The sequence below is a fragment of the Canis lupus genome, chromosome 38 (assembly GCF_003254725.2).
Source record: "Canis lupus dingo isolate Sandy chromosome 38, ASM325472v2, whole genome shotgun sequence".
Lineage (NCBI taxonomy): Eukaryota > Metazoa > Chordata > Mammalia > Carnivora > Canidae > Canis > Canis lupus.
In genome coordinates this window covers 10,624,424-10,650,871 of record NC_064280.1, presented here as the reverse complement: position 1 = coordinate 10,650,871, position 26,448 = coordinate 10,624,424, and the positions used below count along the sequence as shown (strand labels likewise).

The 26,448-nt window shown below is 34.5% G+C and overlaps 1 long non-coding RNA gene across 1 annotated transcript; it reads left to right on the top strand.

Moving 5' to 3' along the window:
* On the top strand, positions 1-26,177 carry LOC118353570 (uncharacterized). Its single transcript, XR_004812791.2, has 3 exons — positions 1-221; positions 5,485-5,698; positions 26,045-26,177. It is a non-coding gene; the product is annotated as an uncharacterized LOC118353570 (long non-coding RNA).
* The last annotated feature ends 271 nt before the right edge of the window (positions 26,178-26,448 follow it).

Sequence of the window (26,448 nt, the reverse complement as noted above, 5' to 3'; positions counted from 1 at the left end):
TTCTGAATACTTGCTTGCTAGTTGTCCAGCTTTTCCATCATCTAAACACTGTTTATCTGAATGTTTCAGCTGTTTTCTAAGACCTTCAATAAGACAGGTTGCAGCACTCTGCAATTACAAGCTGCTATTTAGATGTGCTCTCCACCATACATTCACGATTGTTTCTCACCATTTTGTGTTTGAAGCTACAATGGCAATCAGACCCCCTCCTTCTAAACTAGGTATGGAATTCACTACATCTTTTATCCTATCATTTTATATGTAAAACAACTTACTTTTGTTGTTTAAACTATAGCAATTATTCATGCACCTTCTTTTATATAACAGAGCTTCTTTACCTGCCATCTGTGTATATGCATAATTACATCTGGAAGGTAATTAAAAGCATTTGGCCCGGTATAAATTTTAACTTATCATTTCTGTTCTGTTGTGGGTATAAAATTCACTTGAGCATTTCTTCAGAATTACTCTAAATGATTTTCAAATATTTTATTCACCTATATCCAAAATTGATGAAATGCTATTTAATTCAGAAAGAGACCAACTACAAAACATTTGTATGGATTCAAGACTTTTACTTTCATTAAACTAATACAAAAGACTAGAAATTTAAAAAAAAAAAGTTGCATTGAGAGGTGCATTCAGAGAGTACATACAGAGAAAAAATAAAACATTTTAATCATCATTCTAAAGCTTTAAGCTAGTTGATAAAATAATTAGTATAGCCCAAATTCACTTTTTGTCTCCTATTACATTTCCATAATAATAATTATCACAAAGACATTTTTAAACCGATGTGCATCAGTTTCATAGGCTACTATGAATATTGCAGTCTGAGTACATCTTTTCAGTAGACTCATAGCTTTTGTAGATTAGGGGCTTCCATTACTTATTTTAAATTAGAAATCTAGAAGCATGGATTTTTCTCTTCTCATACATACTATATATGTAGTACTGAGAAATACACCACTTCATAGCTTTGGGAAATTATATTGGTTCCTTATTTCCAAAGTTTTTTCAATTCACAAATTTCATGATTCCATGGTTTTCTTTTTTTTTTTTTTTTTTTTTTTGATTTTATTTATTTATTCATGAGAGACAGAGGCAGAGACACAGGCAGAGGGAAAAGCAAGCTGCCAGGAGCCTGACAAGGGACTCAATGCCAGGACCCCGGGATTGAGACCTGAGCCAAAGGCAGATGTTTAACTACTGAGCCCACTCAAGTGCCTTGACTCCATGGTTTTCTATACAATACACACAATCTACAGAAACACTTGTTTCTTTCTGGAAACATACCTCAAATTTCCCATTGCAGCAATCTTATTTCATGTACATTTCGCTTACTACTTTATTGATAATGTATTATTGGGATATATAATATTGGGTATTTGGAGTTCTTCATCTATAAACCCATTTCATATGCATCTAATAGACACATGTATTGATTTATTCCACACTTATTGAGGGCAATGCAAGCCTCTCAGGATACAATAATGAATGAACCAAAAGTGATTCCTGAGTAGAATTTGTATTGTGGGATACATAGGCAAGTGAACAGTTAATGCCAATTAAACTAGGCTACACTACAGAAGCTCGTCAGAGTTCAGAGCCCAGCAAGAACGGTGAATCAGAATCAGATTAAATAGCTTTCACTTTGTTTTACTGCCTATCATGAAAACAAAATTGCAAAGGACTTGTGATATAAGAAGTCAATTAAAAGTAAGCAAACAGCTCCCAGTATTTCTCTCGTTACTTTAGTTAATCCACTCAATCAAGGCTGAATGAGCAAAGAAACCCATGGACTCGTACCTTTTATATCATTAGACTACAGGAAGTGACACATAAATAATCAAGTATCTATAAATACCATATAAATGAATTCCTTGTGTACTAGAGGCACATGTCAATGGACCATTTTTTGCAAGAACCTTAGACATACAGCAGACCTGGACATGACCCACCATTAATTCACTTTTTTGTTTCTGGCCTCATTACTTATTCCCAGGAAATATTCAACAGTCATGGACAATGTGAACAGATGTAAACTTTTCAGTCCTGTATACAGACCCCATAATAAATGGGTGATACAAATCACTATGTAACCCTCCACCTTGAATTGTCTAAAATTACACAAATCTTGAGGCGACTCTCTGAGGTCTGTAGGACATCTGATTCTTCTTACTACACAGTGTGTCCATTGTTTGTAGTCTGCATTCAGACTTATTCAGGGAGACTTATTTTGCACCTCAGGGTGGTGATAAATTGTGGGAAACCCTTGTCATAGTCCAATTAGGCTGCTAGAACAAACCACTATAGGCTGGGGGGCTCAAACAACAAACGATTATTTCTCACAGTTTCAAAGGCTGGAAAGTCCAACATCAAAGTCCCAACAGATTCAGTGTCTCGGGAAGGCCTGCTTCCCGGATCATAAATGTCTCTCTTTCTTTTCTTGGTGTTTTTCACATGGCAGAAGGGGCAAGGGATCTTTCCGGGGTGTCTTTTGTAAGGGCACTGATCTTGTTCATGAGAGCTACTTGCTAATGACTTTGTTACCTCCCAAAAACTCCTCCTCCAAATAGTATCAATTGGGATTTCAAAATGTCCACCATCAAATACTGACAGGTGGGGCTAAAACACTAGCATAATAGTTTGTGAGATGTCAACACTGATGTGGGAAGAAGCAGAAGGACGAAGCAGAGACTCTGCTAGTTCTGAGAATCAGAAAAACTCAAAATGACTGTCAAATATTCATTAGATAGGACAGAAGGTCAATTTGAGACCATTACCTGAACTGTGAGGACTTTTTTTTTTTTCCAGTCCAACAGTGAGTGAGTGCAAGGGTTCTCTGGTAAGGCCTGGAAACACTAAGGCAGAAATTGCTGAAACCTCTTGAAATAACATTCCCAGTTCCCTTGGCCTCTGATTAAGAGGTAACTTTCAGGAGGGTTTAAAACTGAACAGGATACTGGGACACCTGGGTGGCTCAGTGGTTGGGTGTCCGTTATCCCAGGATCCCAGATCGAGTCCCACATCCCACATCGGGCTCCCTACAGGGAGCCTGCTTCTCCCTCTGCCTGGGTCTCTGCCTCTCTCTCTGTGTCTCTCATGAATAAATAAATCTTTAAAAAAATAAAATAAGATAAAATTGAACAGGATAGGACTAATGGAGAAGAAAGAAAGATCTCAGGTAAAAGTGTTGAAGAGAAACAGAGTCAGGGTAAGTCAGAAAGTCACCATATTTTAAACACTACTCCAAAACAACATGAGGCAGTATTAGACAGCTAGAAAAACTTTTGAACCACAGTTTCTTCTGAAGGTGAGGAAAACTAATATTTAAAAAAATAGGCAACCAAAAATGATCCAGGTTATATCTCATACAAAATTGTTACAAAGGTAAAAAAAAAAAGAGAATAAAAAGAATAGCATTACACAGATAATGCTAGGTCTCTAGACAGAATACTCATAAAACAGATGAAAATAAAATCTCCTGCTTCATACCGAACCAAAGGACATTAGGAAATACATATAATAAATGAAATGATAACATAAATCAGACGCAAATAGTCACAATTCAGAAGAGTTGCAAATACAAGAAATGAAATTAGAGGAATTCCAAAAGCAAATAAACACAATAGATACTGCCATGAGACAAACAGATAAAAGGGATGCCAATCCAAAAACTGAAATAAAAAAAAAGAATGAAAGAAAAGTCTTTAAAAGATTTGAGTGAAATTTTCAAAGGTTAATAATAAAATCCAACATATGAATGATAGGAGTCCTTAAGAAGAAAAATAAATCACTTCAAAAGATGCAAAATAACTTTCAATTTACTAAGGACAAAAATAAACCATTATCAACATGCAAAAATATAATAGCTCCATTGCATAATAATATTTCCAGAACTAACATGACTAGAAGGACATTGACATAAAGATGGATAATAAATAGTAAGTATGTGGCTGCTTACAGAACTAAGTGTACATGATAATGGAGATATGGTATATTTTTTTAAAATGTGGAAAGAATAGGAGAACATAAATAAAAATGAGTTTTAGTAATCAATATTAGTAATGCTGTAGTGTTATTTTGAGACGGCTGTGTTTATAATGTGCTATAACATAAATTAATTCTTTTAAGATATTCTAATTTATCGCTTCCTGGGTCTTTGAGAACTAAGATTCTTGGTTTGAAAGAAAGAAGAAAGATACAGATGCAACAGAGAAAAGATTAAACAACAAAATCCTAAAGACCTGATTTAATAGAAAATAACAGTAGGCATATATGAAATATTTTATCTTAAAAAAAATCTAGATGGAGATCTTCTAGCTCCTTTGAAACAAACAGCCTAACTAATCCAGGTACAAGGAACATCCTTGTTATACATATTAACCTGGTAATATAATTTGCTTATAACAAAAAAAACCACTTGCTTGAATAAATGGCTGATTCCAGGTCTGGGACAGGCATCAGAGGAGCCTAGGACTTTTCTATATATAGGAAGAAGGCAGTAAAAGTAAATATGTTATGATAAAAGGACTTAGCCTACTTGAGGGGTTACTCTGGGCTAAGATGGGATAATATGATCTTCAGTAAGGATAATAATTACATTGGATCAAATTCAAGAAATAAACTTATATCTGAGTTTATAAGTATGTTTAAAATAATTGTTTATTTTTGGAAAGTTATAGTAAATCTATTCATTATAATAAAACTAGTAAATAAATGAATCATTCATTTATTTTGCCTTTCCTATATGAGCTCTATAACCAGGAAGCCCAGTAGGAGGTGAAGGAGGGATGTCTTTTTATAAAAAGTATTCCAACTAAGTATAAAAAATAAATGAAATACTTAGAATACCACAATTTTGCAATCCCAGCGAATTAATGAATCTAAGCCTTGAACAACAATGACTTCTAATATGATGCAAAAAGGGGAAATCTAGATGTCACAGGTCTTCTGAAAGAAGAAAATAATACTTTCTAGAGTCCTGATAAAGTGACCAAACCTGGGTTTGATCCAGCTGCCATATTGCAGGAGATACAGAGGACACAGGAACATGTGGATCTACTCTAAGACTATACAATCAATTGGCCGAGTGACAGGATACAAGTCATATGCCCCAAGTCTTTCACAGAAAAGAAAGAAAAAAAGGTAGACAGAAAGCCTATAGACTAAAGAGATTTAATATATATCAAATAGAGAAAAATTTCAAGATGAAACCATATTGTGTAGGGACACACACTTAGGTGACATCATTAAAGAAACACAGAGAAAGATTATTATGAGTTGGGGATGGTGGTCTTTCTAGAGAAAGAAGGGGGCTTGTGATTGGAATGGGGCACCTACCTAGTGGTCTAGACAGTGTTCTGTTTTTTGACATGGGCTGTTGTAATAAAAGCCTAGACTTTATAGTAATTCATTAAGCTTTTATATTACTTTGTTATTTATTTCTATAGATGTATTTCATTTTACAATTTTTTTTAGATGAAGCTGCACAGGAGAGGACAGTAGCAGTCACTCATTTCACTAAGTAGCCATACTAGTGTTCATTTCATGAGATATGATTGGGCTCCTCACTGGCTCAGTTGCTTTCCCTCAAATTAGCCCTGAGAAGTGAATGACAGGAAGCCAGCAAAGCAAACCAGAATGGCAGGCGGAGGAAGAAAGCCATTTAAGCCTCAGGCTAAGTCAAATACAGGTAAGGCCAGAACCCTGCCGGTAGGGCACTTTATTACCAGCACCTGCAGCCTCTTTCCCATCCTGCCAAGTGTTGAGCCCCTATCTGAAATGGCACCATAGTTTGTTCAGGAGAAGGGAGACAACTATAGTGAATCACTCATCTACCACCTCCATGCCCACCCACCACCTTTTGGGGTCATACAGCAGACAAAAATCAGGCAGATACTTCTTGTCCCCTGACAGGGTACCAGCCCACGTTCTTTACCCAACCAAAGAGATAGAAAATCATTCCCCACTCTTTCAGTGGTTTAAGGCTCTCGGTTATTCTTAGTTTATTGACAAGTGTGTGTGTGTGTGTGTGTGTGTGTGTGTGTGTGTGTACAAAAAGCAAGAGCTTTCCCTTGCCTTTTGCTGATATGACAATAACTAGCTAGGCCTGGGGCACCTGGGTTACTCAGTTGGTTAAGCATCTGACTCTTGATTTCAGCTCAGGTCACAATCACAGGGTTGTGAGATTGAGCCCCATGTAGGACTGCTTGGGGGTCCATGACCGCTGGGCATGGAAACTGCTTGAGATATCTCTCCCTCTGCTCCTTCCCACCCACCCCTTCTCTCTCCCTTCCTCTCTAACAAATAAACAAACACCCCAAACCATTAGCTGGAGCAGACCAAAAAGCGATGGTTTAAAGATACTAAAAAAAAATATCTGGGGCATCTAGGTGGCTCAGTGGTTGAGCATCTGCCTTTGGCTCAGGGCATGATCCCGGGGTTCTGGGATCGAGTCCCACATCCGGCTCCCCACGGAGAGCCTGCTTCTCCCTCTGCCTATGTTTCTGCCTTTCATTCTGTGTCTCATGAATAAATGAATAAAATCTGTAAAAAAACAAAAAAACAAAAACAAAAAAAACAACCCTAAGTTCTATTCTTGAAACTAATATTATCCTATACGTCAGCTAATTAGAATTTAAATAAAAACTTGAAACAAACATTCTTAAAAAAATGGTGACTCTATGATAGATCAAATTGCCTTCTTCTGGGTTTTCTAACACATTAACAACATAAGCAATGTAAAGACTTATTAAAGAAGATGCCAGTGAAAGAGCACAGAGTCCCCTCAGTGCTTCCTTAGCTCCTCACCAAGGCTCTCCTTGTGTTCACTGTTAAGTGAAATGCACAGAAAGACAAATTCACCCAGAGAGGGGCAGGTAAAGAACCATGGGCTCATTGATTTCTACACCATTAAGCTGAATGAGGGGGACACATTAGCACTCAAAGGTGTAACAATTACCATAAGTCAATTTCCTGCGGTAGCCAAGGTATTTATTTCTGTGCTCTGGGTCTTTCCGAATCGTTGCCTGATGGTACAAACACCATTTGATACCGAACATAGTGTTATTATGCACATGGCATTATAATGAAACAGATTTAATTACTGCTTCAGATAGTACAGCTATTCGATGGATGCAACAGAAGGTACACCCAGTTCTGTGCTGACTTCAAAGTCCTTGACCTTTCTTTTCTCCATACTCCTTTCAAAATGACTTTATTTTCCATTCCACCTAATTAGACTTCACTCACTCTTTAAATCCTAGTTCAAGTCTTGCCGTATACCCAACTCTCTTCTTTCTCTGGCACCTATTGAACTTTTCAAAAATTCCATGCTGTTGGTCATTCATTGCTTTCAAGTGTGTTATGCCTGAATTCTTAATACTTGCCCGCTTCCTTAGCGGCAGGCAATATTCTTAACAACAGAAACATGTTTCTTCCTATTTTCTAATGAATCTAGCACTAGATTTCACACAATTAAAATCTTAAATAATTGTGGAATGAATGAGTTGTTTTTACTGCTTTTGCGTCCACTGTAGAGTCTATGCAATTAGATGCTTAAATTATTAAAGCAATCATCAATCTACTGATCCAACCAATTGATTGATTCCACCTATTAGTCTTCTTTCTCTAACTCCCATTACTGCCACTTACTTAGTGTTTATAATGTACAATTTACACTTCGCATATGTTATCTCAACTAATATTCAAAAACACTCTGAAGAACAGGTATCATTATCCTCATTTTCAGAGAAAGAAACTGATGCCTAGAGAGAGTAATTAGAGAATAAGTAAGAGAGGAAGAAATAAAAGTAAATAAGAGAGTGGGCAGCCCGGGTGGCTCAGCGGTTTAGCGCCGCCTTCAGCCCAGGGTGTGATCCTGGAGACCTGGGATCGAGTCCCACGTCAGGCTCCCTGCATGGAGCCTGCTTCTCCCTCTGCCTGTGTCTCTGCCTCTCTCTCTGTGTGTCTCATGAATAAATAAATAAAATCTTAAAAAAAGAAAAAAAAGAAAAAAGAAATGAGAGTAAGTAGGCCTCACACCACAGACAAAAAAGGACTGAGCTGTAAGATTATCAATTTATATGTGACGAGTAGGACTTCACAACTAATCCTTATTGTGATCACATTCAAATGTCAAGAGCTGTCCAAATTCATTCATTGATGTTATTAATTTGAAGACATGAATGGAAAAAAAAATATTGGCAGATTTTCACTTGTTTTATAAAAATTAAACCACATCTAAAATACAACTTTCTAGTATTTCATCCCTCTTGTGGTAGCCATACCAGCAGTAAGTAGCTGCATTGCTGACACTGTTCTGTCAAATTTAAGACTGTTTTTAATGTAAGTCACGATAATGATCTGTTTTGAATGAAAAAATGACACTTTTATAAACTTGAAAATATTCTTTTTTTTTAAAGATTTTATTTTTATTTACTCATGAGAGAGAGACAGGGACACAGGCAGAGGGAAAAACAGGCAGAGGGAGAAGCAGGCTCCATGCAGGAAACCTGACACGGGACTCGATTCCTGGTCTCCAGGATCACACCCTGGACTGAAGGCAGCACTAAACCACCGAGCCACCAGGGCTGCCCAAAAATATCCTTAATAAAATAAATCAAAGTTGTTTTCATTTACTTTCAGTAGCATTCTAATATGTCTATTTAAAATTTATGTTATATTTTTATTTCATAAAAAAATACCCAGTGCTAACATAATTTTTGAGGGCCATAAAGGCTATATTTTTAAAAGAACGTGGTTTTTAAACATTTTTCTGCTTTATTGAGGTATAATTGCCAAACTGTAAGATATTTAAATTGTACCTGATGATTTGAACTACATATGCATTGTGAAAGAATTCCTGACATCAAGTTAATTAACACATTCATCACTTCATGTACTTAGCTTAATTTTTTTCCCCAGATTCCACATATAAGCGATACCATACAGTATTTGTCTTTCTCTGTCTGGCTTTTTCATTTAATTGCCCTTCTGTTTTATTCATGCTGCCACAAATGGAAGGAATTCCTTCTCTTGCAAGGCTGAATAATATTCTGTTGTGTACATATACCACAATGTCTTTATCTATCTGTCAACAGACATTAGGCTGTTTCCATACTTGGCTAAAATGCTGGATTGAACATGAAAGAATAGATGCTACTTTGATATACTGATTTCATTTCCTTTGAATATATACCCAGAAGTGGGATTGCTAGATCATGTGGTTGTTTTATTTTTAGTTTTCTTTGGAACCTCCATATTGTTTTCCATCCTGGCTGCATTGATTTATATTTCCACCAACAGTGCACAGGAGCTTCCTTCTCCCCAAACTTCACCAGCCTTTGTTATCTCTTGCCTTTTGATAAGAGACATCCTAATTGGTGTAAGGTGACATCTCATTGTGACTTTAATTTCCATTTCTCCAACGATTAGTGACGTCACACACCTTTGCATGCATCTGTTGGCCATTCATATTTCTTCTTTGGAAAAATACCTATTCTGGCTTTTGGCTATTTTTAAATTGGATTTTTTTTTTTTTTTTTTTTTTTTTTGCTATCGAGTTGTATGTTATTTGTATGTTTTAGATATTAGCTCCTTATAAGAAACATGATTTGCAGATATTTTCTCCTATTCCACAGGTCACCTTTGGTTTTGTTGATGGGTTTGTTTTGCTGTGCAAAAGCTTTCGAGTTTAATGTCACAGTTTTTGATTTTTGCTTTAGTATCAAATTTAAAATCAAATGTTCAGGTTTTTTTTTTCATGGAGTTCTTTGTTGTTGTTGTTGTTGTTGTTGTTGTTGTTGTTGTTGTTTTCAAACTAGTTTCCATGACCAGCGTGGAACCCAACATGGGCCTTAAACTCACAACCCTGAGATCACAACCTGAGCTGAGGCAAAGACTCAGATGCTTAACTAACCAAGCCACCAGGCACCCCACAAATGTTGTTGTTGTTTTTAATCTATTCAGCCACTCTATGTATTTTGATTGATGATTTTAAGCATTTAGGTTTAAAGTAATTATTGGTAAGTTTGGCCTATTTACTATTGCTATGTTGTGAATTGTTTTCTGGCTGTTTTGTGTTTTGTTTCATTCTTCACCTCTTGTTTTCTGTCTTTATGATTTGACGATTTTCCTATAGTAGTATCCTTTGACTCCCCTCTCTTAATTTTTTATATATAGATTGCAGGTTCTTATTTTGTAAATACCATGAGGCTCACATAAACTATCTAATATTTATAAAACTATTTTAAGCTGAAAACAACTTCACTTTGAATGTACACGAAAGCTCAACACTTTAACTCTCCTTTCTCTCCACATTTAATCATTTTGATGTCACAATTTACATCCTCTTCTATTGTGTATCCATTAATAAATGATTGTAGTTATATTTTTACTTCTTTTGGCTCTTAATCTTCATATTAAATTATAAGTGATTTACTCACCATCATTACAATACTCTAGTTTTCTGAATTTATCTATATGCTTACCTCTACCAGCGAGTTTTATGCTTTCATATGTGTTCATGTTACTAAATAACATACTTCATTTCAGCTCAAAGTACTCCCTTTCTCATTTCATATAAGGCTGACCTAGTGATAAACTCTCTCAGCTTTTTGTTTTGTTTTGTTTTGTTTTGAAAACTCTATCTCTTCTTCACATCTGAAGGATGACTTTGCCAGGTTGAGTATTCTTGGTGGGAAGTTTCTATTTCTCAGGATTTTTTTTTTTTCTTTTCTCAGTATTTTGAATATATCATCCTACTCTATTCTGGCCTACAGAATTTCTGCTAAAACATCTGCTTATTGTTTTTTTTATAAGTTTTCCTTGTATGTAACACATTGCTTTTCTCTTGCTGCTTTTAAATTCTTTTATGTCCATAACTTTTGAGAGTTAATTATATTGTCTCAATGGTCTTTTTGCATTCATCTTATTTGATACCCTCTGGCTTCATGGAACTGGATGTTTATTTCTTTTCCCAGATTAGGGAAGCGTTCAGCCATTATTACTTTAAATGAGCTTTCCACCTTTTTCTCACTCTTCTCCTTTCAAATATCTATCATGCATATATTGGTCTGTTTGATGGTGTACATAAGTACCTTAAGCTATCATTGCTCTTTTCTATTGGCATTTGTTTTTGCTCCTCTGATTAGATGAATTCCACTGTCCTATCTTCAAGTTCACTGATCCATTCTTCTGATTGACCTAGTTTGTTGTTGATTCCCTCTATTTATATTATTATATTCTTCAGCTCTATGATTTTTGTTACTTTATTATATTTTCTATCTCTTCACTGAATTATTTTAGTTCATGAATTGCTATCTTGGGTTTAGTGAGCAACTTTATGACAATTATTTTGAATTCTATATCCAGTAAATCACCTATTTTTATTTCATTAAGATCAGCTTCTGGAGATTCATCTTTGTCTTTCACTTGGAACATAGTCCCCTGTTTCTTTATTTTCCTTAAAGCTTTGTATTGTTTCCTACACACTAGAAAAAATAGCCACCTTTTCCAGTTTTGACAGACTGATCCTGTGTACAAGATGAACCTCTTTAATCAGCCTGGTCCAAGCTTCTGATTGTCTATATCCTTATGAAGAATGATTCCAACTCTTCAACTATTTGCTGAATAGCTATACCTTTTGATAATTTAATGTTGCTAGCATAAATAGTTTTAATTTAAAACAATATAAAATATGGTAAGAGAGATAAGATGTATTTATGAAGTAAAAATATGCATTATTAGCAAAATATATTTGTATTTTGGGGATCCAAAGCATTAAGTTTCATAAATAACTGCTAAGTATGAGAAATCTTCAAATTTACAGGATTCCCTGTCTCCCATAAAGAAATGTAAGAAGAAAAAATTGAAATGTAATACTTTAAAATAGAAGGATTCTGGACATTCTAAATGTTAATAAAGTATTTCAAACCTTAAGGCCATTATTTAAAATATTTTAAATATGTTAAAGAATTTGAGAAAATATTTAAATTTCAAGCATACCTGATTTTAAAGATAGGAATCAAAGTTGGCACCTTAAAGTGGTTTTTCAAAATGCACATTTGAGTCACTTTTACTCCCAGTACTTAACACATATTGCTAGAAAATTGCTTACAGAAATTACATTTAAGTATCATTTTCTCAATGTGCCTTTGCCAGAATTGTGTTTCTATAAAAAAAAGTATGGCATAGATAATATGCCCACAACATACTGACAGAAAATTTTAATAATAAGTTTTCTTATGAACCTAAAAACAAAATTGTGGGTTTTTTTATGGACAGGCAAACAGTCATTATTATCATTTTTTGGCCCATGGGCATCTTTCAGAAAAAATAATACATGAATTAATAAAAGATGTTTCAAAAATTGTATGCCTATGAAAGTTATTCTCATTATTGTTTACATAAAAATACAGAGATCTTAAATTTCAGATAAGGAGGTGTAGTTAATGAAAACCTGCAGCACAGGTTTCACAGGTTGTATTTTAAAACCATAAGGCATATTTTTGCTTTGATAGAAGACCAATATATAATATTTTATTTACATTATTTCTGTAAATATAAAAAATATTTAACAAATAAAATTAATATTAGTATTTGATTAGCGATCAGTAACAGCCAGCAAGGAATGATCCCTTACTTATAATGGTTTGACTTATAATTTTCAATTTTATGATGGTATAGAAGCAATATGTCTTCAGTGGAAATTATACCTCAAATTTTGAATTTTGATCTTTCCTGGGCTAGTGCCATGTTGTATCATACTCTCTCATGATGCTGGACAGCAGCAAGCCATAGCTCCCAGTCAGCCCTGTGACCATGAATGTAAACAACCTACTACACTTACAACCATTCTGTACCCATACAACATTGTTTTTCACATTCAGTTTTTATAATATTCAATAAATTACATGAGATATTCAGCACTTTATTATAAACTAAGTTTTATGTTAGATGATTTTGCCCAACTATAAGCAAATGTAATTTTTCTGAGCATGTTTAAGGTAGCTTAGGTGAAGCTACAATGTTTAAGTAGATTAAGTATATGAAGGCATTTTCAACTTGGACTATTTTCAACTACAATGGGTTTACCAGGACATAACCCCATTGTAAGTCAAGGAAGATTTGTATAGCTTTTGTTTTCTCTATCAAAATTGTTTCATTTCTTATATACCTCTGTGGACTTCAGTAGCTTATTAAACCTGATTATGTCATTCTGTCAAAAATTGTGACAATATACTCTAGAATATGTTTCAAAAGCTTTTGAGTACTGAAATTTTAATAGAGCTTATTTAAGAACTCCTTATTAGATATTCTTCTTCCTTTTGGGAAAGAAATAGAATGAGCTAACATTTCATTCATCTCCCTTAATGATTTCAAGATCTCTAAGAACAGAAAGTAAGTGGAGGAAAGTTCCTAAAGAATTTTTGGATAGTTTTGTAGCTGTACCTATTGAATACTGAACAGCAAAGAAGCTACTGAAATGCTCAAATACACAGTGTCCAGTCCACATGATCTAACTTGAATGTGAAGAAGCAAAATACATACTCAATTTTGTAATCTTGCTCCTGTTACCATTTGTCATATTCACACTGAAATCTAGTGGTAGTGATCTTAATACTTGTAATGCCATTTATATTTTGCAAAGCATGGAGGATAATAAAATGATTTAAAATATGAAATAAGACTTGACAAAAGGAATTATATGTCACTCAATATGAGAAAGAAATAAATATTCAATAGAGACTTTTTTTGAAAATTAGAACTAGAAGATTGCATGAGCAGGATGTCTAGCAAGAATAAAGAACACAAGTGATGGAAATATATTTAAAAATTATAAGTGATAAATATACTAGCAAGGTAAAATTATGTGATAGCATGAGATTTATGAATTGGTGGAAGAAGTTGTGGTTTCAGAGATACTAAGCAAGGATAAGATACCAACACAAAAAATAATGCACTCATCTTTCTAAGTGATATATAGAAACCAAATGGAAAAGCATCTTTTGTTCTGTGCAAGATAGCTCTACAGTGCACTTATTATATTATGGATTCAGTTTCCCCACTGGTCTGTAAGCTACCTGAATGATACAGATAGAGCCAATATCTTAATTACATTTGCTTCCCCAATGCCTTTTATAGAGTTAGGCACTTAGTAGGGATTCCATTCATTTTATTGAAATCAATGGGAAAAACTGTAAGAGCAATGCTATACTTTTTTTTATCTTCATCATATCTGATCTTTTAGTATTCCTAATATGTAGCAATATTTTTCAGATAATGGGAAGCAGCAAAAGATTTTATAATTCATATATTTGGTAACTTTTTGTGTTGATTTTATTATCTATGCTGGTTAGCTGGAAGTAAAAGAAACTTAATTGGGCCTCAGAGAACTTAGGATACAGTGCCATCTTTCCCACTTATGTTTCCTACAAACCACAAGAAGACCATTAACTTTTTCATTTTTCTTTTTACTTCCAAAATTCTGTTTCTGTAAAAGATAAAACCTGTCTTCAGGGCAAATGTTCAGTTTCATATTTTCTGCAATTATTAGCTTCACTTTTACTGTTGAAACCAGTTAATAAATTCAAACTCCAGTAATACTTAGAGCAAAAAGAAAACAGATAGGATACTCAGCACATATGTATAATAATAAGTCACTAGTAACACATTCCAATCACCATACCTATGCTTGTGGAGTAGCCCTGGATTTTGTAATCAACAAAAGATCCCACATCTGCTGCTAGTACAAATAATAAGTTTTGAAGAGCTGCAGGTGACCAATGAAAGAGCCAAATATAGTAAACAATTCACAGTTTGATTATCCATGCATCAATAATTGTCATTTATTGAAAAATGAGAACTGATGCTTGTAAGTCCCTAAGAATAGCTCATGGTTTTCACATTACTCCCTCGACCTTGTTTTTTTTTTGTTTTTTTTTTTTCTTTACCATCAGTGTGGGAATTAGAGATTATGCTGGGTCAACATCAAGCCTATTGGGTCACAGCTGTGAAGGTTTGAAATATCATGAAAAAGAATTAATAGCATTTAATCCAAATTTGGGTAATGTCTCCTATTGCTTCTGTCTTTTATTTCAAAGCTGGCTGGTCTTGACATGGATTTGTCAATAAGTTATGGCTGGGGGACTAAAATTTATCAGGTAAACTTCTTTCTAAAAACAGATAATGAATTGTATTATCCTGTAGCATGTTTACAAGCCACAAGTTTCCACATGGAATTATCAGGATCCCATATTACTGAGAATAATTTCACTAATGGGAACAAGAATGGCTCATACAAGGCCATGAAACTAAGTACTATAGTGTTACATTTTAATCCCGTTGTCATACTTCAGTATATTGTTTTAGTTATTTTCTTAGTGGAAGTTCTGGAGATTAAAGTTATGATCTTAATTTATAGCAATCAAGTTTGGATCAATGCCAATTTAATTTCAATTGTATATAAACTTTGTAAGTATGTAGCTAGCTCAGTTCCATTCTTCTTCCTTTGTTCTGTTGTTATACAGATTTTATCTTTATCCATTGTGTGCCTATCAATACAGATTTTTAATTTTTAGGTTATCATTTTCTTTTAAATCTGATAGAAGAGAAAAATTATAAAAGAAAAATAAATTTGTATCGTTCTTCTTCCTTTGTTCTGTTGTTATACAGATTTTATCTTTATCCATTGTGTGCCTATTAATACAGATTTTTAATTTTTAGGTTATCATTTTCTTTTAAATCTGATAGAAGAGAAAAATTATAAAAGAAAAATAAATTTGTATCGTCTTTTATATGTACTTATGTTTTACCTTTACAGGCACTATTTATTTTTACATATGTATTTTATAATGTTTTGACCATTTCAGGGCTTTGGGGAGATAGCACCTAAGATTTATTATTATAGACATTGGGAGATTTAACTCCTTATCTCATGGTTTTAGATAGTTGTTTAGCATTGGTACAGATTGTGAAGTGGCCCCATGTAGGGGTGAGTAGAAACTTATCTGATTGATATTTTTCACCTTCCTTCAAGGAAGGGAACAGTTCTGTTGACTGATGTGAGTCAAGCCCATTATGTCCTCAGTGATTATCAACTTTCCCTCACAAGGTAGCCCTTAAAAAAGGACATTGCTCAGATCCTAGCCACTGAGATTATAATTCACTTATTCTCAGGTGGAGCACTGATGATGTTATTTTTAAAATTCTTACAAGCAGCTAATATTGACAGAAATTGTGTTGAAAGATATGAGAAGCTCCCTCCAATGACCTCACACATCCACCCCCGAAAACAAGTACTTAAAAGAGTGTTGATAATTGCAGATCAAGATCTAAGGTGTTTCCTAGGCATTGGTATTGAGCATAAAGTATTAGGGTCCTTTTGTTTTATTTGCTTTTGTTTGTTTATTTTAGAGAGAAAGAGGGATGAGAGGCAGAAGGAAAGAGAGTGAGAGAATCTTAAGCAGGCTCTATGCCCAGCATGGAGCCCAACACAGGGCTCAATCTCACAACCCTTATGACCTGAGCTGAAATCAAGAGTCAGATGTTTAACTGACTGAGCCACCCAGGTGGCCTTGTGTCCTTTTAAAGGCGTAGGATGAATAAATTGGATTTAGCATAGATTTTAAAGGAAATTAGCATAGATTTTAAAGGAAATCCTCACCTTCCTCTCTTTTGTGTACCCTACCCCATTCCTTGAAGTTCAAAGAATACAATACAAAAGAATAGCAAGTAGATTTCAGTTTAGGAAAATACATAGAAATGGAAGCTACAAGATATGTTTCAGTTCTAGTCTTAGATCTACCTATGCCTTGGCAAGACAAATTTTTGTAGCTTTACATGGTCCACCCAATATCATCAAGCCTATATGTTTTCAGTAATACCAGCAAGTAATTGCTACATATGCCTTTGCTCAGCCACATATTGTGCACATCTGTCCATTTATATTCCTCAGTGACCCTTTGACTAACAGGGGATGACAGCATTTTGTTACTCAGAATCCTGACACTCCTTTAGTCAAAGCTGAATCTACTTTACGATTTTTTTTAGTCAAAGTTTGGGTTTACTTGCTGCAACCAGGGAAAACACACAAGAAAATAATGTGCATCTCAGGAAGATGGTGATAGCATGACTTCATTAACAAATTTGAGTTTGTATTAGCTGATTTTGAGAAGAATACAAGGAAGTGAAGTTTCTTTGCTCTGAAATGGGTGCAATTGAAAGATGCTGTTAATTATGTTATTGGTTACTTTAATGTCTTTCATTCAGGATGAGCACAGAACAGAGCAAGGGTACAGCTGTAACTGGTGAAAAAGCAGCCATCACTCTCTTTTGCTGGGAAAGAAGTATGGTGGTCCTTTTGTTGTGGCACAGTATTCTTGTTTTGTCTGTGCTCAGACATGGTTGCAGGATGGTCTTCTTTTGGTCTTTCTCAATTACAGTCATTTTTTATTGATGTTCTGTGAAATTGTTTATGTCATGAGGGATATATATGGCCAGCTCCCAGCAGTTGGCTAAAAGGAATCCATTTTTCCTTCCCATCTTTATTAAAATATCTGGTGTTGATGTTCTTTCGCTGATTGGACTTTGAAACAGCAAATTTCATCAATATTTATCTTTATTTTAAAAAATTGAACGACTTCACAATACCCACCTTCTGTTAGCCTTCTTTCTTAAACCAGGTCATTGCATTAGGATGATGAAAATTAGAAAACTGACTGAGTGGAAGGTAGACTAAAATGTCATATTTCGGCTGATTAAAAAAAAAAAAGAAATCTGCAAAAGTAGAGGATATGACAGGTTTTGGGTGATAATTTTCTAAAATATATATGCAGGTGAGAAACAATAGGAAATTATTTCTAGGTACAAAATCCAATTAGCAAGAAAGAAAGAAGTAAAATGAAAGTGATGAGATATTTTGAGAGGTTCTTGCTGTCTTGGGGTTTATGATGTCAGGGAGAGATATCTTCATCATCGTACTCCTTTCTTCTTTCTTTTTTCCATTATCAAAGTGTCCAACATTACTTTTCCGGTATATCTCTATCTACTCCCTCTTTGCCCTAGATACAATGTCTTCCTGTATTCTCTAGATCCTTCATTTACAAAATACATATTTTTCTTATACGTAATTATACATCACTCTAAATCTCACTTCCCTATCATTTTTATCATGTACCTATAAACTCATTCTGTAAACCTAAGAATTATCCTTAATTCTGCCCCCCTTACTTCCTTATTGCACTTCTAAACATTTAAAGAATCATTCCTCTCTCTTTACATGCCCACTATCACAGCCTAAACTCAAAACATATTATCTCTATATTTCATTATGAATTACATATTCTAGGCCTATAAAGAACATAAAATATTACAAAGCATCTGTATCAAATGATGCCAAATCTAATGTCAAAGCCTCATATTTTCCCACAATTGTATCAGAGTAAACCAAAATAAAACATTACACATACAGGGGCACCTGTGGCTCAGTTAAGCATCTGCCTTTGGCTTAGGTCATGATCTCAGGGTCCTGGGATCAAGCCTTGCATCAGGCTTCCCTTCTCAGTGGAGAGTCTGCTTCTCCCTCTCCCTCTGCCTCTTCCCCCTACTTGTGTTCTCTCTCTCTCTCCAAAATAAATAAATTCTTTTTTAAAAATAAATATTACACTGGGTGACGGGCACTAAGAAAGACACTGGATGAGATGAGCACTGGGTATTATACGGTATGTTGGCAAACTGAATTTAAATTAAACATTTTAAAAAATTAAAAAAATTAAAAATAAATATTACACATACAGCTGAGCCCTGCTGAATGTCCTTTCTTCCTCCTCACTTCTTCTTTCCATCTCCCTTTCCCCATATTATCCTTTAGGTAGACTTCTGCACTCGATGCTAACTGGACCTTCTATCATTTATTTATTCACATACACTGCAGACCTAAGTAACACGAACAAAATCAAACTAAGTCAAATCTCCAGATTTAAAACTCTTCAGTGGTTCCTTGACTTCTCCTATAGTATGAGTCCTTTGCCATGGTCTTTTATGAGATTTGTGACATCTCCCTTTGCTAATATTCTATCACTACCAAAATGCATGGCATAAACATAAAAATACATGTTTAGTAAAATGCCGTGTAATAGTAATAGATGAGCAGTAGACTGGAAACTGTAACCACAGAGATTAACCACAGAGTTGTCATTAGCAAACCACATCACATTGAGTAGATCATTTAACTTTTCTGTGCCTCAGTGTCTTATCTGTAAAATATGACAATGAAACACTAGCTGTCACAAAATGAAAACATACACAAAGAAACATTTAAACTATTCACCCAGTCAAATATTTATGGAATAAAACACTTGAAACTTTAGTCTGCATTTTTGTCTAGTGATAGAACTAACTTTTGTAAAGTACTTATTACACTATCTAATTTAATCATCTCACTTTTTAAAAATACAATTACTAGCACTATCAATCAACGGATGATGAAACTTGAGCTTAAAACATTAAACATTCATTCATGTAGTTAACCATTGAGTCAGTATTCATTGGGTACTTATTTTGTGCTGGAGAATTTTCTAGCAACAATGGATATAAGTGTGAATATATGAGGCATACAAGGAATATCAGTTAGTAATTTGTGGGCTTATGTTAAACTCACATAGGTCTTACTTACTCCAATGTTGTTTCATATCTCAGTTTGGTCTCAGTAGCATATTTCTAAGCAGAAAAAAAAGATGCTAAATAGAAAGAGATACTCTTTTTTAAGGAAAATTTTTCCAATATGAAGAAAATTATGAAAACAGTGACAAGATATGAGTATTGTGTAATGAAAGGAAGTAATAACTATAGAATTGGATAGAGTCCAATTAGATAGGCATGCAGATTTTCATGTATATTGTGCTTTTTCTATAACTTCAATCACCTCCAAATTTTCTGAATTTTTCTTTAAAGTGCCTGCTGAATTTGCCCTGTCCTTTTTTCTACTGCCAACCCTCTAAGCTTGCATTACTTTATTCTTGGATAAATACAATGACCTCCTGACGGACATTCTTTCTTATCTCCACCTCCCAGCTCATCCTGAATTGTAAGTCATAAAGGCATATTTCAGGATGCCAATTCCATACTTCAGCCTGCCTCGTGGGTTTTTATGCAATATTAGGTATAGTCCAAGCTTCTCATCTTAAAATTCACGGTATGTCATTATATAATTCTCTTAAAGCCTAGCACATACTGCCTAGAATGTGTGCACTTTTCTCCCAGTGAGGCGGATCCCCTTTCCAAACACTCTTCCCTTTCAGGGTGGTTGTGATTAGACATCTAACTTGTTACAGTTTAAAATTAGCTTAAGGTTGTTACATTTCCAGTTTAGGATTTTCCTAACATCCTCTCTCTCTATTCATTGATTATATGATCATATATATTATATAGTTCATTAATTATTGTAATGCTAATTTTTTTGTTCTTCAAAAGGTTTGCAAAAGACTTGAGAACTGGTATTACAGTATATATATTCTTTAAATATACCTTAAAAGTATCTGTGCTTAGATATTTTAAGCTGATAATTTACCCAAAATGATTTTAAAAAGTTGCTGTTAGACTTACACTTAGCAAAAGAAGAAAAATAATCAATTGGCATAGTTGTAAATATACTCACAGATATTCATTTCATCAAATAACTCTCCTAAAAAATGCTGGTAATTTGGAACATTATTTTTAAAAGAGAATTTTCTTATTTGAGAATCATGGATAATGGACACATGAATAATAATTCAAGATAATTTTAAAATAAATATGTTTATCTTGCATTTTGCTTAGTTGCATGATATAACTCACTTGAACTATAAAGTATAAGAACACAATATTATTAAATGTTCATTGGAGTGCTTCTGCACTGACAGATTTTATAATGACAGATACACAATATTTGTTTAGAAATGCCTATATATATGTATTTGTACATATTATTCTAAAACCTTTAATGTGTGAGTTAAAATCTAATAAAATAAACAGAAAGGGATGAATTTAACAACATTAAGAAATGTTTGCAAAAGAATTTATTGTAGACAAACAATCTAGCAACGATTCTATTCATAATTTAGGTATTTGTTTTGGTAAACAGATTAAAATCCCTTTTTATAATTTCTTGTTCCTCTGGTTATCTGTAAAATTGAAACAATAAAATACTTGATATTTCATTGATTTGAATCTCCTTTTTCCCAGGAATTACTGAAACCGAGGTTAAATGAACAATTTAATTTAAAATCCACATGTACTATATAACATATAAGGTTCTTGTTTGAATTTCACTGTTTGCCATGCATTAAAAAGCACTATTTTAAGGCTGTGGAAGATGCTCCCATCGTATCCCTAAGCACCTATTTTTTAGAAGGATTTGTGGCCTTCTGTGCTACTGAAGATAAGGAATTTCATTGTTCTCGTTTTCATACTCAGCTTGACCTATTCATCCTAAATAAGCTAATCCTGAAGAGAGTTCTGCTTCAGGCATAAAATGATCAACACAGGAATGGAAAGCAAATCGACCACCACACATGCAAAAACTGATAGAAGCGCCAAGTAGAGGGTAATAGCGATGGAAGCAAAGTTTCAGATCATCCTCCCCCCTAAAGTCAAGACATTCATTTTAAGAAATGTTATCATTGGCAATACTTTATCTGAGCACCAAAAACTGATGTTACATAGAGTATGACAGAGATATCTTTATATATAACATGCAACTGTTGACAAGGTTATGATTCAGAGAGAAATTATCCAAGAAAAGACAATATTTAAAAGGAGAAAAATGAAAGGATGGCAAGAACTTGTATATATGGTGTTAAGGACTCCTACTTTTCTTTAGGGCTTGCTCTTGTAATTGATACCAAATCTGAATTCAGAGTATGAAAATATCTTCTTTGATGAAAGAGTTGGCCAAGTGTCAAACAAACTTTTCTCCTAACTCAGCACATCTCCCTAAATGCACTATTATCACCTACCATCTGGAAGGAAGCTTCCACCAACTAATGATCTGCCTCATTAATATCAGGAACCAAAGTCCTAAAACCACTCTGAGCTGGAATGATTCCTATTCTAAAAATATTCAGGATAATCAGGGCTTGTGATAAGAGCTACATCAAAGGACTTCAAGTCAAGCCAACTTCGTTGGATCTAAGTATAGAATGGCCGATATCAAAGATGCTTTGCATAAATATAGACATATTGGTATACAGAAGATGGAAGAACACTTGGCATACAAAAGTATTGAGTTCTGGTATTAGCATATCTTTTTATTTTAATGTAAGCATTATTTCTTGGAAGATATCTTTATTGGATTAAAAAACATTTCATTTAAACTTGAAAATATTTTCTGTAAAAGAAACACATCACTCAGCCAAATCCTTACACTTGAGCTGAGCAACTGGAACAGAAATATAAAGGTTATATTATCATTAATATATTCAGATGCTGTTAATTTCTCATTCAAGTATTATAATGGTAACAAGTGGCTTAATCTTTTAAATGGCATTTGAAAGCCGACAATTAAGTGATTTATAATTATAATGAACAGAAATTGTGACTTATTCACAAAGGTAAAAGAAATCATACCAGGGTAGTGCATGTTACTCCCTCAAATGCTAAGCCCATATTTCCTATTCTTGGATGTAGAAAATAAAAAATTGACTAAATTTCTGTTCATTTTATTGAAAATATCCCGGAGTCCACTGTGATATAAAATTGAGGAAGTAATACCTGTTCTTTTTGATACAGATCATTTGAGTTAATTATTCCAAAAATAACTTTATATAATTAATAACTAACTTTACACTATTGCCATTAGATTCATCTTTTATGTCTCTTCTCCTAATATCTAATCAGTGGAATAACTGTAGGGATCTGTGGGACTTGGATAAACACACACAGGTTTTGAAGCACATTTCAGATTTTAAACTGATTAACTTTAAATATCTACTGCTTGTATCAGACCTGGAAGTTTTAATTCAGCTTTAAGGAAGTAGTTTTTGCAATGCACATAGACACATACATACACACAGATTATGGATTTTGTTACTATGGTAAACAATGGTTTTAGAAATACATTTGCCTGCAATCCTGCATCCATGAGTTTACTCCTCAGGAAGTAAACATGCACATACGATTTCACTCATATGTGGAATTTAATAAACAGAACAGGGAATTGTAGGGGACAGGAGGGAAAAATAAGATGAAATCAGAGAGAGAGGAGAAACCATAAGTAACTCGTAACCATAGGAAACAAACTGGGAATCGCTGGAGTGCAGGGGGGTGGGGAGTTATGGTAATTGGGTGTTGGGCATTAAGGAGGGCACTTGATGCGATGAGCACTGGATGAAACTGATGAATCACTAGACTCTACCTCTGAAACTAACACACCACATGTTAATTGACTGAATTTAAATGAAATTAAATTAAATTTAAAAAAAGAAGTGAGCATGCAGTTGGTTTCCAGTGACAGCCTTGCTTCAGATTTCTGTAACTGCTCTTACCCAAATAATGGTCTTACAGACCTCAAGTTTGTTTTAAGAGCATACAAGGCACAGAAATTGAGTTGAGTGATTCTTAAAAAGGGATGTAATTCTTAATACAAAATCCTAGGGCACAGAAAATGTTGAACCTCTTGAATAATACAGAGAACTACCTTGTATAAACAATATCGGTGGTAAATCTGATACATATTCTTCCCAAAATTAGGGAACATAGGTATAAGAGAAGTACTGCTATGCTATACTAGATCCCCTCCTGCTCTTTGCTTCAATTTCACATTAAATACATCCCTGTATCTTAATTTATTTTTTTTAAGATTTTATTTATTTATTCATGAGAGACACACACAGAGAGAGGCAGAAACACAGGCAGAGGGAGAAGCAGGCTCCATGCAGGGAGCCTGATGTGGGACTCGATTCCAGGACTCCAGGATCACGCCCTGGGCTGAAGGCAGGCACTAAACCACTGAGCCACCCAGGGATCCCTCCTGTATCCTACTTTAAATAAAACAGGATTTTATCTCAATCTTAGCATCTTTTTGTATACTTTGTAACTGCCAGCCGAAAACCACCAGAAGTGATGCAGAAACATGAACAAAAAGTTAATAATCACAACAACACAATGAAAGAAAAGCAAAATAAAAAAATAACCATACTCTTATTATGCAAAAGGTCTATTAGAATGAATCACAGGCTAGAAGAATCTGAACATTCAGGATGAGTTAGGATCCCAGTGGTAGTCTGCTCAAACCAATAGATTACTTCTCAGAATAATGTCTTTAAAATGTATAAATAAATTATTTAACATTTTAAAGAAAACCAATTATATTTAATTAGAGTTATTATTCATGGAACTTTTGGTCATCTTTGGACATGCAAAGAAACTGATGTGAATGCAGTACAAATAAAGAAAATACAGGTGTACAGCAAATACATTTATGAGGTGGAAATGATAGAACTTTCTGATGGAAAGTATTGGGTGGAGGCGATTGAGAGTGAGGTAGTTAACAGACGAGAGGCAGTTTCATATTAAACAGTAGTGTGGGTGGATGCTGAGAATTGGTTGGTAGATTTGGAAAGGCTGTATGTCTTGAAAATATTGATGGTGATAGTGTGGTAGATTTAAAAAGTTCCATTCTGGCTTCATGATTTTTGGAATGCCTTGTAGGTTTTCAAAGGAAGCTGTTAAACAGGCATTTGAAAGTATAAGTTTGAATATCAGAGGAGGGTTTGGGCTACAGAAGTACAATGATAGGCCAACAGCATATAGATGGGTTTTAAGACCATGAACTTGAATACGATCATATGGAAGAGAAAGCAAGAGAAAAAAAGATCCAGGATTGAGTCCTAAGGTAATCCATCACTTAGATGTTGAGCAAAGGAGAAGCAACCATAAAAGGAAACAATAGGGAACAAATTGTGAAAGAGAATTTTAAACTCATTAAAGAAACTATTCCCAGAAACAAAAAAGTTGTCAACTGGATCAAATTCTCTGAGACGGTGGGTACAATGAGAATGGACAAATTACTTTGCTTCAGAAAATTTAGCTCATTGGTAATGTTTATCCACTACACACACACACACGCACACTTCCTGGTGGAGTGAGATGGGTCGGGACTGAAATGCATTAGGGTCAAGAGTAAATTGAGAATGAGGCAGAACAAGCAGCTCTTTTAGGGATGGGCTGTAAAAGAAAGTAGAGAAGTGAACAGTAGCTGATGGCAATAAGGAAAAGGGAAAATACATGTTTTAGAACAGGAGATAAAGGATATTTATAATTCAAAGTAATCTATTAGAGAAAAACTGATCATATCATTCTATGCATAGAACCAGAGAAGTTAACATAAGTCTTTGAAAGGGACACATTATAGAGGCTCCAAAATAATTTAAGAGAATAATGAAATATTTCATTATAGCGCTATCAAAATAAGTATTATTATTCACTATCGTTTTTTAAGTGCTTACTTTTCTATGGTCACAGAGATGTTTCATGAATCATATCTCTAAACTTCATGGTGGCCATTCAAAAATGTTATTTTCAGGGACATCGGGGCGGTGCCATAAATCAAGTGGCTAACTCTTGCTCTGACTTAGGTCATGATCTCAGGGTTGTGAAATCGAGCTCCTGCATCAGGCTCCACGCTCAAAGAGGAGTCTGCTTAAGACTTTCTCTCTCTCTCTCTCTGCCCTCCTCTTGTGCTCCCTCTCTTTCTAAATCAATCAATCAATCTTTAAAAAATGTTATTTTCATTCACACATGAACAAACTGAGGCACATAGAAATCAAGTAAAATATGTACAGCATTAAATTCTTTGACATTTTGTCACTACAGATGGAATGTTTATATCTCCCACAATTCATATGTTGAAACTCTAACCCCCCAATTGATGGTATTTGGTTGGGGCAGTAGACTCTGGGAGGTAATTCAGTTTAGATGAGGTCATGAGAGTAGAGTCCTCACAGTGTGTTTATTCACTATATAAGAAGAGACCAAAGAGATAACTTTCTCTCTCCACCAGGTGAAGATACAGCAGGAAGGGCCCCATCTGCAAACCAAAGGAAGCCCGCAACCAGAACCCTACCAGGCTAGCACCCTGATCTTTCAGGTCCCAGGACTACAAGAAATACATTTCTGCTGTTCAAGCCACACAGTTTATGGTATTTTTGTTATAGTACCCTAAGCTGAATAAGATATCTATATTCCATCTTTACATAAAGACTAATATAATCTAACCTCTTCAATGCACCTGATAATTATGTGAATATTAACATTTTTTTTTCTAAAAGTTCGTTTTTAAGATTTTATCCATTCATGAGAGACACAGAGAGAGGGAGAGAAGCAGAGACACAGGCAGAGGGAGAAGCAGGCTCCATGAAGGAAGCCCGATGTGGGACTCGATCCGGGGTCTCCAGGATCACGCCC